The 19,243-nt window shown below is 43.7% G+C and overlaps 1 long non-coding RNA gene across 7 annotated transcripts in view; it reads left to right on the top strand.

Annotated features, from left to right (window-relative positions):
* The first annotated feature begins 744 nt into the window (after positions 1–744).
* Positions 745–19,243, top strand: part of LOC138181155 (uncharacterized) — a 263,147-nt gene continuing 244,648 nt past the window's right edge. For all 7 annotated transcript variants that reach the window (XR_011173453.1, XR_011173451.1, XR_011173456.1 and 4 more), the window contains exon 1: positions 745–1,075. This is a non-coding gene — a long non-coding RNA (uncharacterized LOC138181155). The remainder of the gene's footprint in view (positions 1,076–19,243) is intronic.

Here is a 19,243-nt window from a genome sequence, read left to right as displayed (position 1 = left end):
CGATTTGTATTGAAACTTAAATTGCGACACGAGGATTCTATGTATGTACCAAATATTTTTAGACTTTGTATCTATTTTTGAGATTCTATAGCACAATCGACTAATGTCTACAGTTTTCCTGACTTACAATGTTGGTATCACCGTTACGGATACTAATTACTAATACTAAGTACTAATATTTGTGGAAATTCATATGTATAACACACTAAAGATAGAAAATAACCACCCTTTTGATATTAATTATTAAGATATATAAATTAACTTCGTTTCATTATTAAAAGTAGCAGTTTAACCAATGAAGGAAATAACAAACCTGCGAGATGACGTAGAGAACCAGGAAATTGTATCTGTTTTCCAGCATGTCGATGTTTACGATGATGCTGCGTAACTCTGAAGGCGTGAAAACTAGCACAAACGTGGCGCACTAACCTCGCGAGAAGCGCTTGGAATTACGTGTAATTAAACTTGTCGATTGGTGCGAGTAACCGCGTTAACGTTTCGCGTTGTTTGGGAGTAAAGAAGCTCGGTAGCTAGTACGATTCGTAGTACGAAATGTCGATGATTGCATGTCGGTTTACCGATTTTCGTGTCACGACACTTGTATTTCGACTCGGCTTTCTTCGCGGCAATTTCGACTCGGCTTTCTTCGCGACAGTTTCGGCTCGGCTTTCTTCGCGGCAATTTCGACACAATCCGCCGCGCCCTCTATACGTTCGGATTAATTCGCGCCCTCTGTACATACGTTCGGATTAATTCGCGCCCGCGATTAATGGAGCACGCTGGAAATGGAAATTGGGACGAAACGAGGGGCGTGTAATTGCGGTGGAACTCGCGCGAACGTGCACCATGAATACGGATAAAATGTCGTTGCCAAGTACTGCTATACAAATTGACGAGTTATTGTGACACGGTATAACCGGGAAAATTGCTAGGTCGACGTGTAAAAAATGTTATTTTTGTATGTTTGTGGCAGCTACGCGTTTTGTGTGTTTGGTGTTCTGACCGATGCAGAGAAGCTGAATGTATGGTCTTTGTGATGGGACATCGTGATTTGGATGCAGCGAGAGTGCTACAGGTATGAATATTTATTTAATTTGTGACTGTTTAATACGTTCGCTACGTATGATGCAATTAGAGTTATGGATTTGAGTTGACGCGGGTTTTTAGGTTATGTGCATGACGTATGTCAGACAAATGTAAGACACATATTTCACAACAAATATTAACATAAGGCACAACAAATATTTCGTACAAATACGTATTAAACATGCATATAAAGACAATATCGAGATAGCTATTGTATCGTTGATGTCTGCTAACATACAGCATTGTAAATTATAACTAATATGAAGCGAACGTGTTAATGTTACGATATTCACGTATATCTTTTCATCTGTTCACTAGTTGAAAGTATTATTTATATTCAGTAAAAGTTACTGTATACCAAATAAGATATTTTACAATGAACGAAAATTTCGTTTTTCTTAAATGCAACAGTATCTACTTTTTGTTATTAGATTAACTTATTCCGAAATGTTTACATTCATTCAGATGCTCTCCAAGAATTTATTGTTCTACGACAATGTACCTATATGACTAAAGAATACAAAATATGGCCTCATGATACAGTAATTTTTACTTGAATAACAAATATCTCAAGAAATAATCAGATTGACATACTATAACAATTATAATAGTGGCAATGATATAAAAATTATATTGTACGATGAAGACGATAGAAATTTGCAGCTAAAATATTATTCTTTAAAGTTGAAAGTTAAATTACGTAGAAAAAATCAGTCCCGTATCAACATACATAACACTTCTCGAATCCAGTGTATGTTTACGTTTCTACTCTCCGAACGTTCATATTACGCGTCTTCAATTAAGCACGCGGTGTCGTGTTATTATTGACGATTGTAAAAATCGTTGACGATTATCGATATTATTTATTTATTTATAGTTAATTCTGTTTATATTACGCTGATACGCGAAGATACGCGACTCAGAAAATTACGTATAAGGAAATTTATTGGGTGGTATCTTGTCGCGTCATCTCGACCGTGCATTATGTTCGACCGACTGCGCGGAAAGATTGTTTATGGGGTAAATTCGAAGTCGCCGATAGACTTGTTTATTATTCGCGGTAACAACTCCCTCGGTTAGTTAGGAATATATGCTGTTGATCGTGCATTGTGCCACGCGTTACGACACGGTGGGCTTATTACATGCAAATTACCAACATATTGCACACTTAAACACTATTACGCAATCGTCGCGTAACGTGTGTTCACTTGCATACGCGTTGGATGATACTTTGTGTTAAGTCGCAGTCATTATGCACGGCTATACAAAGATTACACGAGTCATAATCGTCGAATAATCATTGTTATTAAATACGAGCAAAACTGAGTATGGATAATCGACGAGGCTTGTTAGGAGTTTGATAAAGACTCCGATTTGTTTTGCTTTATGAAATCAGATATCGATATCATCAAGGGCTTTAAAATCTTCAATTTCTTTTTGGCATATTAAAATCTCGATAAGTACTCCAATTAAATTTAATTCAAGAAATTAAATATTCAGAAACTCTAAAGTTCGCAATTTCTTTTTAACATTCTGCGAGATTCATGTAATAGTATAACGAAGATTTCTTCCTGATCTAAAATTTTAACACTTTTGATAACAGAAGCTTGTTTCCATATTCTGAAAGTTTGATAAATACTTCATTTATTTTTATTCAACGTACCAATGCTTATAATACCCGAAACTTCAATTCTCTTTCCTATCCTGATACTTTAAACAAAGGTTCCCTCTTCATTTTCATTAAAAAAAAAAGAAAAAAAAAGAAAAAAACACCAGATAGGAATACCTTCTATGAAAGAAACTTTAACATTCTCAATTCCGTTCCAACGTTCTTATTTGCCGGTAATAGAGCATTCTTCTTCCCCGCTCAATCAACAACATCGGTAGGGCTACGGTGAACGTGCAGAGATTGGAATAAATCGAGCAACGTTTCCGTTACAGCTAGTTGTTTGTTGCTGGCGCAACAACAGTACGTCCGAAAAGCGTTCAAGAAATCGCGGCATCATCAAACATCTCACCGCTAGGCAAAGCGATGATGGATAATCCGTGATGAAATCATTCGTACATCAGCGAAATGCTGGGCGCGTTGGAGTGAGAGTAGCAAGAGAATCCCGTTCCGGGTCCGAGCTAGTGGTCAGCGTAGGCTCATTTGCTCCGTACCGTTAGCCTTTAATTACTCATTGATTTATTATTGACCACGGTGCATCGTTGCATCGCCTTTCGCACCTCTATCCTTTCATCGAGCACAGCTGTGGAACGTGGAGATGTTCTCGTTTATCGACGCGGCTCCCTCGACGAGCTCGATTCGAGATGACGGACGCGTTAATGCATAGAAATGTCATAGGTGTATTACGTATTGCCCTGACGTTATTAACCGAAGTCACTATACACAGAGAACTCTTCCGCACGAACGATCATATGCACATTTGCACAAAGGGGAAATTCCTTTTACTGGCTTTCAAACGAGAGTCTGTGAGATCGCGGATGCGAAGCCGATAGGCTGCGTAACGTTGCAAGAAATATTAGTAACTTGCTGTGAATTCGTAGAAAATGCAATGCTTTCCGTGTCTTCGCGGACTTCGAGCATTTTGTAATATTTTCTTTATGGTATCAGTAGCGCTTAGAATATTGAAAATATCGCAGAAGAATGTATTGATCGTAGAAATATAATAGTCCATCTTGAAAGATAGCTAGAATGTTATAATAATTACACGTATTAATCGTTCTACATCTATATATAAGAATGTACAATCATCTTCCGATCGTGACCCTTTAAATTCGAGTTATAAAACCACTCTCGTACTAGTCATCCAAATTATAATAGAAAGCATTCCTATTGAGTTTAATATTCAGCCTAGAAAATTCATTTTCACGCGATAAATAGCTTCGATCAATAGCCTTTCTTCCAATAAATTACTATTCATTGAAAATCCTCAAGCTAACCAACCACTCGTCAACTATGCTCCGTTAGCCAAACTTGGGCCAACTTATTCGATCAGAAAACTAGATCGCGTCAGCAGATAAGCAACTTCTTGTTAAACCGTATATAATTGATGGATAACCAAACAAGACGCAAGGACATCGATCGGCCGTATTGCGAGTCGATCGACCGGTTAGTTTCCCCATTGTCGGATCTAATGAGCGTATGATGTTTAAGGTGCAAACAGGATAACAACGTTTGCGTGGACGAGGCTTTCACCAACACGGCGGAAGCGCGCGTGAGCCAAATCCGCTTCGCAGTGATCGGCGGTGACGCGGTGTCGCGCGGCATCTCCGATGTTATTAGGAATCGTTATCGAAGACAAGTTTTCAACGGTGCAGCCAGCCGATATCGACTTTTTGCTGGCGCGAAGGCATGCATACAAATTACACCCATTGCCGCTCATAGGAACGTTCACTTTCGAGCAACACGTAATAAATTGTCGCCTCCAAGAGAAAACATGCGACGGAAACGCCGACTAGTTATCGGGCCAGGCCCCGATTTTATACGTTTCCCCGTGCGTCGCTGCTACGAAATCGCTGCTCGAACTACTTATCGGACCGCTGGAGAATGGAAATTACGAATCCAACCGCTGCCAACTATAAATAACGTGGGTGATTCGTTCTTTTGAATATTTCGACCTTCTTTTTCGTGGAAATAACGGAATAAAGAAGAGAAGGTTGATGGTATTGCTAGTAGTCTGTAGCTCGATGTAGTTTTATGGAAAGAGAAGCACACGATGGTAGAATGTATGTATAGTGTATACACATATGTACATATGCGAGTACAAAATATTCGTGTTTGATAAAGCAATGAATACGGCGCCCGTATGAGGCGCTCACTCTTGATAAACGGTGAAGCAGCTTGTAATTTGCATTCGCTATTATGGCAGAGTCTCATGGCGTGTTGATTATACTACTTTCGTCGAATGAAAAATGATAGGATGAGAGAACGTGTTTGATACGCGTCGCGCTGTCTGATTATAGTAGAGGAAACTGGCTGTGTAATACACGAATAACTCATGTCGATCGGTATCACTGACTAGCTGTGTAGAATTTCGTGAAAATAATCGTAACCTTATCTGTTTTCACGCTCATATATTAAAAATCGTATTAATATAATTCTATAGTTACTACCAATACGTACAATGAATGTACATATTGCTCGAACTACCACGACACGATTATCATCGACTAAACTCTTACTAATCCAAGGATTACGAAGAATTTCCTAACTGAAATCAAATAACACCCAATGATTTTCATCCACTTAGGAGATAATAGGCAAACACATGTCCTCTCGACGGCCATTCATGGAATGCCGTGCAAAGACGCAAGAAGAGGCCTCGAAGACCATAGAGGGGCAACGTGGAACTGGTATCGCGTTAAGTGCTCATCCGGGACGTGTCACACATCCATTCGATCTCATCGAGGGAAATAAATCAGGGACCATCGGTGCGCATCCCGTCATGGGCTCGGGGTACACTCGAAATATCGGGCTGACATTTAAACGGGCGGTGGGCTCGCATTAGCGCCGCCCAGCTAGAATGACACTCTCAATAATAGATTAGATGCCGGCTAAGTGCACCAACGACCGGCCACGCCACGCCTCGTGATTTATCGATCCTGGCACGTGCGTGTATCGAGATTTCCACTTCTCGTCGGTTCACTTAATATCCCGCCCGAGACGAAAACAGACGGAACCTCCCCCTATAACGAACAGGAGACGACGAATTAGCGTCGAACATGGCGAATCGTTTACTCGAAGTTTCCACGTCGCACGAACCCATTAGAGATTCACCGATCGTTATTAGGTATAGTAATAATCGGCAGATGAAGCGCTTCGGGGTAACAGAGAAATGGCTGAATGAGGCTCTAAGGGTAGATTCTCAGGAACTTTGTTATGGTTAAATTTGCTTTTTATATTTGAGCTACTTAGAAGATAAACAGATCTTTTCTCTGAATACTTTTTAATTTTATTACTTATCCATCGAGGACCCTCGAGAATTGAATTTTGAATTGGAAAGATAAAAGTTGCGACGAATAACTAGAATTGGAAAAGAGATAAACGTACAAACTTTATTTTGTCGTGTCTGTAAGAATCACATTTGAAACAAACTGGTGGCTAGTTATATGTAGTTTCAACCTCTGTGGATTAGTAGTCGCACGGAATAATAAAATTTCTAACAGATTGTTCCATGTTGCTCGCTTTTAAAGCGTCGAAAACGCCAGCACTTGGGTTCCCTGCGAACGCTCCACGTTCCGCTAAAAATAAGTGAAAAAGCGTCGCGGAAGAGGAAACGTCGTCCAAAAAAGGGGTCAATGCCGAAGGCGCAAGTGAAAAATTACAGGGAGGGCGGCTTTCACCGGCACCAAGGAAAAAACTAAGTGGTTTCTATGTTATTACAAACTGGCGGTCTAGCCACGGCGCGTCTCGTACATTATCTCGATCTTTACCGCGCGTCGTTAATTACGAGTCAGCCAGCGACAGGGACAAAGTCACGTTTTCCGTCGATCGAGGGACCTGTTCCCATCCGGTGGCAGCCGGTTTTTTTATCCACACGGTTAATTCCGTGCCTGCGATAAATAATAATTCTTAATGGAACGATAACACGGCTGGCAACGAACAAATCAACCTTAACCGTAACCTTTCATCTGCCTAAATGCGACGATCGTGTCTCGAGGAGATCCAAAGAGATCTAAACGGAACCCTTTCGAGATGTGTTTCCTGACCAACATTTCGGGGTAACACTCGCGATCCTAAGTATCCTCAATTTAGAAGGAAAAAAAGGAAGAAGCTGGGTTTCTTAACCCCTCGAAGCTGATAGACGTGCGCAAACCACGCGTTCAACGAGTCTGACGGGATTCATGCGTGTGCGTGTGCTCGATGAAGCCTCCAGTCGAACTTAGTCGAGCAGTTTCTCGCGACAAATACGGCACAGAATGGTTTTCAGAGCACGTGCTTGGAGAGACTCGAGAAAACGTGAATCCAGCTACTACACATATGGTCCATGTCGACGCTCGATCTTAGAACGAGGGTCGATACGTAGTCTCGCGAATCCGTTTTCGGCTGTTCGAAAAAGAGCAAAAGTAACCCTGTTGACTGCACGAACGTCGTCAAAGCGAAAGAAGCTGTTTAGTCGAGGGCGTGCGCTTCGAAAGGACACTTAACCTAAAAAACTCGACTCGTCCTTGTCAAAGCAGATCATACGGAGGCGGTCTCGTGAGATCGATTAACTGGTTCGTTTACAGGATAACTTTTTTAGAAGGGAAAAAAAGATACAACATCGTAGTTGGTACATGGTAGTTTGCGACGGAATATAGGTCGTTCGTTTGCTACGAACACACGAGGCGTTTTACGAAGTTTTCGACTCGCGTCGAGGCTTTCCCTCGGGTGAACACACATAGGCGTGTGTTTGAGGTCTTTTACGAAGGGGCCGTGGCGCGCGCGGCTCTTTCATTTTTCGAGTGATTCACTTTTGTAAACCCGACGCTACATTTTTTCGCATTTACTTAGAACGATAACAAAGCGCCGTGCACGCGCACCTATTGCGCTCTTTGTGTGCTTGAACGACATAAGTATACCGAAGAACCAGCCGTGTTTTCTAGATTCCCAGAACGGCCGGAGTATCCGACCATTCGTTATGATGATTCTAAACTCGATACAGTCGTCTATGTTCGAGTGGGAACGACGATGTTATCGAGTTGTCACTCCTTAAACGAATTGCTAGAACTGGAGCAATAAACTCGTGTGTCAGGTTTAACGTTGAATAGAGATATTCAAACAATAGCCTTTCGGTATGATACGAGATGCAATAAAGTTCGAAACGTAAAGCCTATGAACTTGTATGAGACTCGACATATCGTAAATCTCTCAATTTTCATTATTGCACGTATATACGTACGTTCAAGAAGCAACTAACTTGCTTGTGTAAATTTGTTTGTTGCAACGCGACGATAATAAATAATAACAAATAAAGTGATAAATTTCAATTAGTAATGTCCGTTAATATTATTCTAATTTTTTGCTTCTTCATTTATGGGGTTGATAACACGCAAAACTATTTGTCAAATTTAATTTTAAAATTAAATCAGCTAACGAACGACACATGCGATCATCGAGCTAAAAAGAACTTATCGATGCAATATAACAGAAGTGAGAGGCAACAAAAGACCGGAATCGGTTCATAGAACCAGTCCACGCGGTTTCCCTCTTCTTCTCCGTGTGCATTCCCTCGACGGATGGCGATCGTGGAAGTTTCACTTCGCCTTCGCGCGGCATTAATAAATTCCAGATTCCGAGAATCGAAAGGGAGAATTTATAGCGGCGCGAAGGAGGATGGAATCCTCCGACGACGTTCATCCTCGTGCTTTTCCCCTTAGTCAAAACTGTATGTGTATAGTGTGTACGCTTCTTCTTCCCCTTCTTCTTGTTCTTTGTCGTCGTCGTAGTCGTAGTCGTCGTCGTCTTCGAGAATGCAGCGAATTAACACGTGAGCGCAGCGAGCGCGAAGTGGAGGCAATAAATCTCCGGCACGTTTCAGAATTCCGAGCGTGAAACCAGTCTGTCCTTCATCGAGGTTTCGTGTCATTATCATTAATGCGTGAAAGGCACCGGTACGTAGACCGTGTACACGCAGGTGTGTCCGCGTTAGATGCGATTCACATGTAGTCATGGTGTGAACCGCTGCCAGGCGATTTCCACTGTGCTAAACTATTATCCGTGCGTCCGTTTCACAACTATCATCGCGCGTAATATCCAGGGGACGCAGTCCGATCAGTGACGCCATGGGAATCTCATTGTTCCAAGGAGAACATTGATCGTGCGAGCTCGCTGAATGACGAATGATGCTTTCGCAACGACCGAACCACTCGATATCTAACGACGGTTTTATGTTCTTATCGTAATTTTAGTCTTTTCATAAATTTTTAATATCCAGCAGCCAGCTCTTACAATTTGCTAGTTCGTTGGATATTTTGAAACTTTTTAACGAGTAAAATGTCTGATATTTCTGGTTAATAGAGAACAATTCGATAAATCTCTATTTCTGAACCTGATTTTAACGGGGACTCGGGTATCGTACGTTGGAAAAATAACTTGATGTACCTCGATTCATTTCTAGGAGCTAAAGATGGAGTAAATTTCGATATGCACGATTAACTATCAATTTCTTTCCGAAGCTGGTGTACCTTTGTTTCGGAGTACTCGCGAAATTTCACGGCGAAACCGTTGGCGAATAGTGGACAAAGAAATCGATACATTTCCTTCGAATCATCGAACGAGCAAAGACACGATGAATTAGCAAGAATCGCTTACAACTTCGATATCTCCGTCGAAGATTACTCTGTTGTTTCGCGAATAGCCAATTTGATCCACCTTTCTTGCGGGTTTCTCGCGCGCGGGAAAAGACTCTGCGAGTGCAGTCCTTGAAGAACGACCTTCAACGATGGATCGTCGTCGCATCGCGATCGGGAGCCGGTGCCCCCTTCCTCTTTTTTTCATTCTGTCCCTTCGCGTTCCTCGTGTCCAGCACCGCTGTTACGTCGGTCGAAACGTCGACACTTAAGGGCCGCTATGGTGGACAGATGCGGAGAGATAAAGGGAAAGGGAGAGTAGAGGATCAGGACGAATCTGTCGGCGATTGAGGAAGGATCGTGCGAATCCTAGAACGACACGGAGATGAACGACGTGAAGACACGTCGTTGGGATGTCGTGGTACTTCGCGGCCGAACGGAGAAAGAGAGGAAGAGGCAGAAGAGGAAACGAGCGGACTGGCCGTCGAGCGCCGTGAGATCTCCTCTCGATCTCGTTTTCTCGGAACTCGGGGACCGCGCGCACGGCTTCTACAAAGCGTTTTCGCTCGTTCGATATTCCGAATCCGCCTTGGCTCGTGCTCGTTTTGTTCGGCCGGCCAAGCATCGCTTTCGTGGCCGCGTTAAAAAGACGTGTTTTTGCTCTTTCCAGATCGGATGTAGCAAACTAGCCTCCCTCCGGGCCACCTCGAGCCACCGGCGACGACGTGTCGGTGCCTATTGACGGCTTAAGAAGGAAATGTTTCCCCTGCGGTAGTACAAGTCACGAGATCTAGCAGAAAAATCCCTCCTCCGGTTTACCGGCGAGAAAAACCCATGTGATCGTGTCTTTAACGACGCTTTAAGAGCCGCGCGACCAAGCGTACGCGCGCGTTCTACTACTTGATGGAGTGGCATTATTCGTTCGTGGCTGATATATTCCGATGGCGCGACGAGATACGCGCGGGCGGCAAACGCGGCGAGGGAATTTCTGATTCCGAGGATAAACCTCTGAAACGCGGATCTTGGTAGGTTCCCTTTGAATTTCCTCCAAATTTTCTGCTCCCTTTTCTTTTCTTTTCACTTTGCTCCGATATCGTGTGCGTTATACAACAATTTATTTGTACAAATCGATATTTGTTCTTATTTTAGCTAGAAGCAATAGTTACAATTTTTTGGGGGGAGGGAGAAGTGGGAATCAACATCGGAGCTACTATGTTCATTATTTTCGTAAAGTGGTGTGATATAACTCTCGCAGCTCGATGCAAACTATTTACAATCAAATTTAACGATGTATTTTCAGTTTCTTTTAATCTTTCGAGTAAATCATTTCCCTCTCCCGCTCGCTTAATTAACTCTTACGTCTGTAACGCAATTTTTAATTAAAATACCAATCCCGCGACAATCTATTTCCCGGTAACCACGAAACTTTCGAACATTTTATCGACTTTCACCGGCATCGACAACCAATCAAATAACCCAGGAAATACTATCTCATATTTCGATTACCCCGATTTATTCGTCTTTGTCAACAAATTACCTTGCCTCCGTTGGATCGTCCCCCTATTGTGCACGCACAAACCAATGAAATATTGGATCAAGGAACGCGTTGCTTTGCCGCGTTGTTCCAGATAGTTGTCCGTATTGTGGTACGCCGAAAGCAGATGTCGAAGGTTCTGCCCTTTTGTATAGTGGCCACCGAGGATTCCCCTCTGACAAACAGCTAATTGTGTATCGCGATCGAACGTGGATTTTCTTCCTCCGGTGACTTTCTCGAGGCGAGCTCCCACGAGGAAAGCGAATGAAGAGGGGAGATTGAAAGTACGAAAAAGATCAATTGCATCCGGTCGGACATTATCCGCGTTCTTATCGAGCCTCGACGCTCGTTCGACTTAATTAGACCGATTTATGGAATTAACTAGAGATAAAATCTTAATTCCTTTACCAACGTCGATATCTGTGTTCCTGTCGTTAACAATTTAGGCAGATTTGCTCGTTTGCCTGGCGCTATCTCTACGATGCTCGCGACCATGCTAACGAATGCTTGCGTGACTGTGCTTGTTCCGAGGAATCGCATAAATTTTCATTCGCTTTTTTATGCACAGTCTTGGTCGTGTAATTTCTCGCTTCCATTGTGTCACGCTTTTGTATTTTAACTCCGTGAAATCTTGTGCTATTTAGATTTCTGGTACGAACTCTTCGGAATTCTAATACGAGACGTGGATATTTGCCCTCGGAGGTCTTCCCATATCTAAAATTTATTATTATATATCAAAATATAATTCCATTTAACTAAAAAAAAAAAAAGAAATAAATTAATATTTTCAACAGTTACGACGACAGTCCACATGATTACGAATACATAGGCTATTACAGAAGAGCTCCACATAATTTCCAGCAAACTTGGCAATTTAAAACACAGTGTTTCGCAATCAGCTTATCGCGTCATCATCCGCAATTTCCAATCTCTCAAATCTGCACCGATTACGATGGCCTTTTTTCAACGTCATAAAGTTCAACCATGTACTTGGAATACGATATTTTCTTGTTTGATCGTTATTATCCCTTAATTACAGAAGATCTGTGGTGGTCGACGATCACGACACTTTGTCAGCGAGATATTATCTGCGTGCGAGAACGACTCGTCTGTGGCCTCCAACGCTCGTTTCCGGCCAGAGAAGTCTGACCTCGCAGTTCGTGTCACTGATTCTACGATTATTTCGACAGGATATCCGGAACGGATTGCGCGTTGCCAGATAACGTTCACCCCCGCGAGCTCGGGGGCGGGACCCAGCGATTCGAGACGTTTGCACGGCGACGAGTACGCTCGTTAAACGGCACGCCAATTGATCAGAATTGCAGTCGATCGATAACGATCTTTGGACAAGCTTTGTTAAACCTGTTTGACTTCGTACAATTAGTTCCCTCGATGGGATAGCTCAATTAAGATACGCGGTCGAGCTTGTTATAGGAAAGCGAGGGGAAAGAAAACAAAACGAATTATGTTTCATGATTGATCTCTTGAGATGTCGCAAAGTGTTGGCAATGTCAGTTCATTTGTCTTCGTAGAGTTACCGCATAATTTTCTTCTCTCGAGATTCTTTAAGATTTCGACGTTAGGTATTTGGAAAATATGCTAATACTATTTTATGTTGAAATAATTCCGCGTTATAATATTTTTGTAGAAGATACATCGATATTTCAATATTAATATATTAATATACTAGAAAGCAAGCGTAGCTATTCTCCATTCCCAGCTAAGTAGAAAATATCGTCAAGTTGATAAAAATGTTTAATAATAATCGAAGCAGAACAAATAGCCTTCAAGTTAGAGGAAAATGTACGAATTATAGTTTGAATCGAACGAAGAACAAACAGAACGAGCGAAATCATAATTGGAGAATTTACGCACAAGCCGTACCAGTCGGTGATCGCATTGAATAAAAATGCAAAGTCAGAAACTCGTCGGCGTGGGGATTATCAGGCAGAACGAGGCCCAGGTGTGACAAGCCAAAAAATATGTCGTAAATTGTACATCGTGGAACGAGCGAACTTAGATGGGGGAGAAGAAGGATAAAAGGAACGGCATAGAAGAAAACAGAGTCGGAGGCTTTATCAGCTGGCGTAAAGTCTCTAGTTTGACGCTAATCCTGGTTGTTGTATCTCAGGTTGGGACACGCGCGAAAAAGGGAGCGGCGCAACGATTCTGCGACTTGTTCGCACGTTATACGAATCACGTCCACGCCGAAGCAGTCCGATTTGCTCTGTCCGACAGTAATCCCTGGCGTGATCGGCGGTCACGGATTCGTCCGGTTACTCGAAAGAGATATTTCGATGGGGTTAATACGTCGATTACATTCCCGCGAACCAGATCGCCGACATTTTCGAGTTGTAATACGACGTTTGATTTGCAATTTTCTTTCGGTTCGACTAAAAGAAACAACAGTCGGTAGATCGTTCCTGGAATCTTTCTTCGACTGTTGATCGATTTCCGAATAAGGATCGAGAGGTAGAACGCAGAACGATGGTGTTCGCTAGTATTAAGAGCTATATTACAACGCAATTCATTTAGTATCTTCGTATATCTCGATGACCTTCGCAAATCTATGCCAAACTTTCTAATCATCGATACGTCGATTTTTATCGCAGAATTTCTCTTAGCTACATCATCGGAAATTTAACTCAAGCTTCCTGACTGTTTCTTATACCTCATCTCCAAGCAAGAAAAGAGATTTCACTCGCTCACGCGAACTCTTCAAACCTCGATGTAAGAACATTTTAACGGATCCCTAGTGTTGCACTAACGAAGAGTCTGTCACGATCCGGACACTTCGTGTACATCGTATCAAACGTAGGAAAGAAGTTTGGCTTCACGACGTTCGTTTCCTAAGAAATCACCGCTCAAGGATCCGAACGAGGAAGTCCCCGGCGAACAGGTTTTTCGGCCGTGAGGTTAGCCGCAGGCACGCGCGTACCAGAGAAAGCATTCACGCCTCTCCACGAAATACCGATCGAACCAGACGCAGGAAGAGAGAGAGAAGCGTGAACAGCATTCGTAATATTCCTTTTTAATAAAGGATTCGCGCGTGTGCTGAGAGCCACGCGTGACTGCATATCGATGCCAATGATTCAGAAAGCTGTGACGCCTGTGTGTGTGCTTTTTTTTTCACCACGGCTACGTGATTATTCGTAAAACACTGTGGCTAGTCATCGTCGGAGACCACCCACGCGAATGGGAAAGCAATCTCAACAGCGACCTTGTCAAATGTTCTCGATTCTTGCTCCGAATAAAACGAACATAACGAGTAAAACGAATTCTTTCAACCACACAATCGAAAGTAAGTGGTACATAAGAGGTACGATAAGAACCGAACCTCTTCTTACAGTCGGTGGTAGAAGGTCGGTTACTACTTGTTCTCGATACTCAGAATCAAAGGTTTCGCGTGGAAGCAACGCAGGTGAAAGTTCGAACGGTGCACGATATTTCCCGACTAATATAACCGAAGCGCATTTATCTACACGGAAAAGTACAAACGATCCAGAGACGAGCTGCAGGAACAAGAAATCGAGGATTCTAGACATGAACGAGGTTCCCGTATCTTGCCACGGAGAAAATAGGGTGTAGAATCAGGGAGGAAAGAAATGGTACGACCACCTTTGCTCCTTTCGATATCCTTCTGCTCGCGTCGTCCCCTTACCTTTTCGCTCTCTACGCTGCCCTTTTCTCGAAGAACGGAGGCCGTCGTTCCATTCCCAAGGGTGAACGTGGGCGAATAGGGTTCCTCGTCGGCAGGGAACAAAGCTGAGATAAGGGGTACCTCGGATGAAAGAGGAAAGCGGATGAAAGCCGAGAGTCGTGTGGCTATACGAAGATCGTAGCAAAGTGAAACAGAGAGGAGACGAGAGGCTGTGTCTTTTATCGCGGGCTGAACCAAGCAGAGACGGGGAACACTTGGAAGTATTTTTCACGGCAATAAATAATCCGGAACGAACGTCATTGCTCGAACTGTGACACGGGGCTCTGCGAGTTGCAGGAATAGAGGCGTGCGTTCGATAGCAGACTCTTTCGTTTCTCCTCGTCCTCGGTAGGTACTATCTCTTTGTTTCTTCTCGAATCTCGCTTTACTTTCCGTCTTTATCTTCGTCGTTCGTCCCTTTTCAATGCTTCGAAGTTCCACCATCCTCCTCTGCTTTGTACCCCTTCGTTCGTTTCTTTTCTTCTCCGTCCCATGATGTATCGATCCTTTTTCGTCTCGAAGCGATATCTACCTGGAAGTGTCCGCCATGGGGCCACGTGGGCCACGAAGGCACTTACACGACCTATTTCGAGGGGCCGGAGAAATAATGTCTCTCCATTGGTGGGCCCCGGTGATCGGTCGATTACGGGAGCGCGCCGCGGGTTCTCTGTACGCCGGGCCCGACTTCCGGTACCGACCTATCCCCGCCGAAAGGCGAAAGTCGCTGAATCCGTGATATATCCGAAGTGGAGCACGGTATTACCGGTTAAGAGCACCGGATAAGCGGAATGAAATATATTTTAGGCGACAATACGTTCCGTCCACCTTCTCTTGTCCTCCTCGCGTTTTACCACGTCGCTCGTCGAATCGCGATATCGGATATCTGTGTTTTAGGAAAATCGAAGCATGGGAACGGCGAGTGACAGATTTATGGGGATTATGGTTGAACGAAAGAGCGCGTCCGCCGATTCGACTATCGGAAATCATATAATGGGCGATTCCAAGTGTGAATGGTGTGAATTAATGTGAACGGAAGTTTGAATGTTAGAATTCTTATCTGACTGCGGTTGGAATCGAGAAAAGAACGATTTAATTCTAGTTTTATACGAAATACCTTGATATAGGTATCTCGGTATCTCTGATATTGGTATATCGGTTGGAATCTTACTGCGGTGACGTCAATGGTTACGAAACGGCATTTCACATTCGAAACCACTAATTTTATCGAGCAAAATGGGATAAACGGTAAGAAATGCCACGTATCATCGATCGTATCTGTTCTCGAAGCACAGCATTCAAACTAACACCGACGTTGGGGGATAGGTTTCGTGGCATTAGGCGAGCTCGTGGTTCAAAAGTTACGCTCGTGCAGACTGGTCTAACCGAAGAAGTCAATCATAACGGCACACCAGGGCCTCGAACGAGCGACAATTTTGCATTCAAAGTATCGCAATTGCGATTGATTGCGGCCGCCCCGTCCGACGCTGAAACATCGTCGAATCACCGGAAGCAAGCCTGTTATTTCAGGGATATCGACTGACATGTACACCGCAAAAGCTAACGGGTTTTTCGAGGCGACGTTTGGTTATATCGCAACGATCGGCGCGGCCAACGACGTTCAACAACGTGAGAAATCACACGGGAACAAGCGGTTACTATATTCTTCCCTTTGTAATTCCACCACAGCTATTTCGATTCTCGAAGAACCAGACTAGATAGACGATGATATGTCACTATTTGTAATAACATCGACGCTTACATCGATCTCTTGAAAAATTAGGCATCGAGCAATCAAAATATAAGCCGACTAACGGGATGCTCTACTGTTATCTTTTTCGTTACAGATTTTATCTTTGATCGTCTTTGTTCTTAATCGTATTTAATCGTACTACGCCCACAACTTCAATTAGGCCGTTACAGGTTACAACGAATTTACATTTATTTTTTCGTTGTTCTTCCGAAGCATAAGGATTCTGCGAGAAAAAATCGAACCAAAATGGAGAATACGATTTGTTTAAATAAGACGTTTTTTTTTTTTTGGAGAAGCGATCGTAAAAGCGTAGAAAATACGAATGCATTTATTTCGTCGTTAATGATCTCCTTTCTAAATCGTCGTAAAACTAAAGACTAAATACATAATATTAATGATACAACTCGTTTGTTGATCATAGTAATTATCCAGTGAACTATGCGGTCTCGTAGCAAAAGAATTAACGAAACGCAACACAAACGTACACGCCGAAGAATTCGTAGCTTCCCGAGGCTTTGGCATCGCATCCAGTTGCGGGGCGCAACATTTTTCACTAACGCCTCGTTTTTTCTTGGTGGTCCGTTTGGTCGCCGCCTCTCGCGTATGCACGAGCACGAAACACCAAGCGTCCCGTGGCGAGTCTCGACCGAATTCCGTGTAAAAAGCAACGAGTAATGACTGTTCGTCTCTTTTCCTCTCCCTTACGCATCCTTTCTTTTCCTTTCTGCCCTCTTTCCATCTTGTTCCCTCAATCCTCCTCTATATTCCGATCATCTTGCTCGCGCCAGTCGCTTGCGTGGGGCGGCCTGAATTCCGAACGAGGCGGCAAAAACCGCTTTAGGCGACCGGAGAAGCACGAGGGACCATAAAAAGGGCCGAGCGAGGCCCGGCGGAGTTGTTCCCGTGTTCTAACAGTTGTAACTCGCCGCTTAATGCGGCCGTCTCGCCGCGGCCAGCGTGTCGGTCGCTTGTCTAGCCGAAAACCGGTGAAATCGATGCCGAAGATTTACGATCCATCGCCTCGTGGATCCGTGAATTACCAACCTGGATTCTGGTCGATCTTTGCGGGCAACTGTGCCACGCTGTTTTATGCCTGTCTCGCATTTCGTCTGTATACCAGGTATATGTATGTATTTCAAGAGAGCAATTGGGAGGCGCGATATCGTCGAGACCAGTTTGAAACACGGGCCACGTACTTATTGTAATGCTCGGTTCCAGGTGTGTAAGTGGTGGATATCGGTAGTGAGTCCTATAATCACCGGACACGCGATTACGTGTACGGACAGCGTGACGGACAGATAGATAGACGCGAGCACGGACGGTGCAATTTAACATTCGGCCGAATTAGTTGATTAACGACGGGGCCAGACGCGCGTTCGCCCGAAACCCATCGCAATGACCGCCTTTCCTCCTCGGCTCCGCCCTCGATTCCACCCTCGCGCGAACCTCTCCGTTGTGGAGCAGCTTGTCGAGACCATCCCTCGGGGAATTTCTTTGAATAAAGCAGAAGAATGGACGGTAGTTGATATCGCCAAAAACTTATTCGCGAAAGAATTCGGACATAGGTATCTCGGTTTGAAAGAATATTTATTCGCCGAATGTAACTCCGGTAGTCGTCTGAAAGTCACGATCAACTTCTCCACGAGTATAGTTCCGCAAGTCGTATCGTAGTCACGACCGCGAGAAGAAACACGAATTGATTGACATTGATTGCCGAGAGATGTCTCGGCTCATTGGCGTGCTCGTCATTCATTAACGAGGCCGATTACTAGTGACATTACTAAAAGCGACGAGCTCACGCAGTTACGACACTGCGTCTCTTAGTCGAAGGTATCTTAAACACGGATCCACAAAGCGTTCCACGAGCTGCTGGTAAAACGTTGATCAAAGTCTGCAACGTCTTAATGGTTCGTAAACTTGTTTTTCTAACGGTGCGCGCATGAAGGATCGAAAGGTTAAGCAACAGCGTCGATGCGAAAGCGCAAACGAGAGTGACGTGACGCAGTTCGCGGCTCTCCGTAGTCATCGGGAAATGTTAATTAAACGCCGTTCCCTATATAAGGTATCCGTAACCGTGCATTAGACGGCTTTATCATCGCATTAGCCACGAATGCCTTTTCGAACGTGAAGCTGCTGCACGATGCCACGTCCCTGTAGCTTCTCTCGTTAAGTCGTTGAGCGCTTTGGTGATGGCTGGAATCGAAGTTTCGGTTCTTTTATGGAGGAATTAAAATCGGGAGGTTTATCGGAAGGACTGGATATTATTGAACTCGAAACTTGGATGTGTGTCTATTGAGTTATATTATGTGAGGACGTTAGGTTAATTAAAAGGAGGTAGGAATAATCAAGGGAACGGTATTAGAGGAATTTATTTTTCTTTTATAAATTAATATTTATCCGTTCATTTATGATTGCGTGCGTTAAAACCTGTCTCTAACTCGCCATATAGTATTCAGAACGATCAAAAACATTCCTGCCCGAACTGCGCTACCCTCAACACCGACTATCGACTTAAAAAAGCCCTTCTTACAAGGAAGCAGGTAGGTCGTTTACAGATTCAAACCAGCCGAAGAAGCCTTAAAAGAACACTCCTGTAATCTGCGGTTAGTTGCTAAACAGCGATTTCACTCGTGACGGAAGGATTTAAAGCAACGATGGCGGCGGTGGTGGTGGTAGTAACCGCACATACGGTCGCGCGTTCCAGCAAAAAGGGGACCACGAAAAATAAACTAATAAAGCGTCGTTTCACACGCGTTTACATCGAACTACGGTTCCAGCAGCGGTAATAAAAGTAAAACCCGCGGTCGAAGAAGGCGCGTCAACGTTGCCGGGTTCGAGGGATCGAATCAGTCACCCTTTGTGGACAGAACGATGCTGTTTCCCTTTATTGCTCTTCATC

Source organism: Bombus flavifrons, chromosome 6 (genome assembly GCF_040668555.2).
Source record: "Bombus flavifrons isolate JBK064 chromosome 6, iyBomFlav1_principal, whole genome shotgun sequence".
Taxonomy (NCBI): domain Eukaryota; kingdom Metazoa; phylum Arthropoda; class Insecta; order Hymenoptera; family Apidae; genus Bombus; species Bombus flavifrons.
Note: the sequence above shows the minus strand (reverse complement) of the source record. Positions and strands in the feature narration are given on the sequence as shown.